Raw genomic sequence first — 4,337 nt, 5'->3', positions numbered from 1 at the left:
TAGTGTCCTCTGCACTTGTTACGGGTGGGCTTGGGTTCTGAGGTTGCATTTTGTTCCTTCTCGTCATTTTGTGTAGCACTGTCTTCTGACCGTTGTTGTAGGTCTTTGCTGTAGTTATAACCTTCGCTTGTACTGAATTTCAGGTGCAGTTCTACTAAGTTTGGACTTATCCAGCTGAGTCTGGCTTGGGTCTGGCTGCTGTGCTTAGCTCCTTCCCGCTGCTGCTCTTGAGGGTGAACCTGTTGTGCCCCTGTGGCAAGATGTTCTACTCCTGGACTAGCTGGTTGGATCTATCCTCTACACTCTCTACAGGGATTGTAGCTGCAGGGTTACACCCCAGGCATGTATGCCAGGCCTGAGTTGTGCCTGGAGGGGGCAAGGTGAAGTAGGGGAAAGAGGAATCTCTCCCTCACACTCACCGGACCTGGGCTAGGATTGGGTCTGGGGGTTCCCGGAACCCAGCAAAATTCCTACTCAGTGGGCTGGGTGGGGGAGGTACTGAGGAGTGGTGGGGGGCCTCCCAAGGGGGTGGGAGAGGGTCTGGCTTATGCTGCGCCTGGGCTGGGACTGGTCCCGCTGACACAGGGTAGCAGGAAGTTCTCCACACACTCACTGGACCTGAGCTAGGACTCTGTATAGATTTCTGAGTGAGGCTCAGAAACAGTACTTATTTAGAAGACCAGAATGACAAGCATTTCAAGCATAACCCTACTATTACACATTGTTATCTTCAGTGCAGTTGCTTAGTTTACAGGTATCAGCTTATATAGTTATCGGGTCACAGAGGAAAGTGATTGATTATGTACAGTGTGCCTAAGGAGAGTCACATAGAGAGAATACATCCTACCAGCCTTTCACAGAGAGTAAATTGGTCAAGAAATGGCTGTGTCTCATCCACATGGCTGACACTGACAAATGGTCTACATACTGCAGTAATTTGTTTCAGGATAAATCCTGAGCAGATTTGGCTGACCTTATCAGAATAAAATTTTACATTTCTTGTTATACAGGTCTTGTTTTATCTTGGTCTTAACCATCCAGTAAAAAAGTGTAAAACCAAAGGATAAATAAGAAAATCATATTAATATGCTGAGTTGTAAAAGGCTCAAGTCAATAACTTTTGACATTGCCGGTGCTACAGAAAACCCACTACTATTAAGGACCATTGGGCTATATTGGAATATTTGCTGAATTCATGCACCTTTAATTTTTAAATGACATTGGAATACCCTTGTGTGAAAAAACTAAATAATAAAGGGGGATACACATGAATGACCATTTTGTGTGTTTATATTCAAAATAGGATAGATATAGAGCTAATTTCTCTTAATTCAATTATTAGAAAGATTTGTTCTAATAGTATTTTTGGACAGGATAGCATGTCTGCATCTTGTACAATGAATAACCATTAATACAACAATATGTAAAGTATTAATTATTGAAACTCTCCTACTAATCAGTTATTATTTTTTATGAGCAGAATATATTTATTGAGAGAAAGAATGCTCCTTTCCTGAGAGAGGGATGGGGGGGGGCAAGCGGGTAATTCCCCCTACTAATCAGTTTTTAAACTGTCTCATTGCTATTTGTTTCTCAAGAAAATTATTAAAGAAAAATAAAAAATGAAATACTGCCTATACTTCCCAGGATCAACACCTCAAGATCATTTAAAACAAAACTCCAAGTGAAGACGGTTTTACTAGTGAAGACTGCTAACATTTAAGGAAGATATAATATGAATTTTTTATAACCTCTCTCAGAAGATAAAAGCAAAAGGCAATAGTTCTTAATTCATTACATTAAGCCATTTTTCTATTTTTCCTATTGTCAAATTCTTTAATCTAAGTAAATGTTATTAGTTGAAGCCATAGTACTAATATTATTAGTAAAAACTAATATCATCAATATAACACCAAAAGAGTATGAAAATATTTTGTCAATTGCTTTTAAGAATGTTTAAAAGTTTGTATTGCCATAAATCAACTACTGTATACAAGATACAAGATGGTATGAAGATGAACTACATTTTTTATTGAATAATAGAATTAAGGTGGTGGATGATAGTTTAGTTTGTTTTGTTCTTAAACTTGTATTACAAAAGTCATTTTGTGGTATATTACTTTCTGATGCAAATGAATCATGCTTTATATAGTCATAATATTTATAGACCAAATATTATTAGTACTTAAGAATCTACATCAATCATCAGAATGTTGCTAGTAACCTTATTTGTATCATATGTGTAAAAGATAAATCAGTTAAGAAGTGCTTCTAACTGTGAATCAGTTACTTTGAGCATTACTGATGGATATCTCAGCTGATTCCAGGTTCATTTATTGTGAATTTTGTTGCTATATACATGGATACACATATATTGCTATAGGATTGTGCCCTAACTCTTTTTTTTCTGTTTCCTGTAGACCTCTTCCAATTTTATCAATAAACAATGTAAAAAAATTAAAGAATGTTCAAGAAAATGAGATCTTATTCACTTAGGAAACTTAATGTTAAGAAAGTACATATCATTCATAACAAAACACCTCTTAATACATAACATTTTTTTTTGGTGTTTTTAACTCTTTCAGAAATATTCCCCAGAGAAATATAGCTGGGCTAAATGGAATTATTATTCCTAATTTTTGAGGAATCTCCATACTGATTTCCAGATTGGTTATGCCAGTTTACATCCATAGCAATGAGAGATGGGTTTTCCACTGCAGTAAGAGAAGCTGTATTTGGAGAAGTATTTAAATGACCTTTCATACTTGATGCTAGTCAAAAGATTGTAGGTACTTGAGTTCAACAACATAAGCCACTATAGTACAATAAGCCATAATAGTAGTGAGTTATCAGCACAACTGGCAGTTGTCTGAATTTTTTTTTTTTTTAAGATTGGTACTGTTTCATAGAAATCTTTTTTATTTCATTTTATCTAGAAAAAATATCAGTGAGAAACTTTCAAAGCTGATTGATAGGACATTTTCAATAATTAATACATTGCACATTGTTGTCTTCTCAGCAGTCATCCACAGCACAAGAAGCAGCCAGGACACCCCATCCAAAAAATACTACTACAAATTCTTCCTTTCACTGAACCAAGCAAAAGCAGCTGTACATCTATCCTAACTATTCTGTATATACAAATACAAAATGGTCCTTCTTCGGTATTCCCCTCTCCAGGTCAGTCCTGCCAGAGATGTGTATTCTATTGGCATCTAAATATTATAGGTGCTTGAATTCAGCAAAACAATCCAACACAGTCCAGTAGTCCACAATAGTAATGGGTTATACACAGAAGTTGTTGACTAGAGCCTTTTACAACTCAGCATATTAATATGGCTTTACTTTATATACCTCGTTTTTATACTTTTCTGCTGGATGGTTAAGGCCAAGATAAAGCAAGGTCTATATAGGAAGAAATGTAACTTTCTATTAATTAATTTGCCCATTTTTACAGGATCATTTGTTTGGGGTATTAGTTTTTTGAGTTCTTTACATTTTATAAATGTTAGTCCTCTGTCAGAAGGGTAGCTGGCAAAATGTTCTTACATTCTTTAAGTTGATTTTTCACTTAACATATTATTTCCTTTGCTATGAAAAATATTTTTAGTTTAATGTCTCATTTGTTGATGCTTGGTATTATTTCTTAAGCTATTGAAGTTCTGTTTAAGAGGTCCTTGCTTATGCTATGACTTCAAGGGTTTCACTCACATTATGTTTAAGAAGTTTCATTGTTTTTTTAGATCTAGGTCTTCAATCCATTTTGAATTTATTTGAGTTCATGGTGAGAGTTATCGGTCTAGTTTCATTCTCTGGAACTTGGACAATCAATTTTCCCAAAACTGTTTGTTAAAGAGGCTTTTTCTAGCATATGTTTTTGGTTCCTTTGTCAAGAATTAGATGGCCAAGGATGCATAGCATTATTTCTGTGTCTTGTGGTATGGACATTGTGTATATACCCATTTTATTGTGCCACTACCATGCTGTTTTTGTTCCTATAGTTTTATAGTGTAATTTGAAATCTGGTATAGCGATGCCTTTTCTGCTTTGATTTTTTTGCTTGATTGCTTAGGTTTTCTGGATCTCTTCTGTTTCCATATGAACTTTAGGGTTGTTTTTGTAGTACTGTGAAGAATTTTGTTGGTATCTTAACAGAGATCATATTAGTCTCTATATCACCTTTGGTGATATGGCCATTTTAATTATTTTTAACCTATCTAGGAACTGGAAATGTACTTCCATTTTCTAAAGTCTTCTTAAGGGGGCTGGAGAGATGGCTCAGTGGTCTGAGGCACCTACTTGGAACAAGCTTAGCAAAAGCATCAGGGACCGCGGTT

This window comes from Octodon degus, unplaced genomic scaffold (genome assembly GCF_000260255.1).
Source record: "Octodon degus isolate 3935 unplaced genomic scaffold, OctDeg1.0 scaffold00231, whole genome shotgun sequence".
Taxonomy (NCBI): Eukaryota; Metazoa; Chordata; class Mammalia; order Rodentia; family Octodontidae; genus Octodon; species Octodon degus.
Note: the sequence above shows the minus strand (reverse complement) of the source record.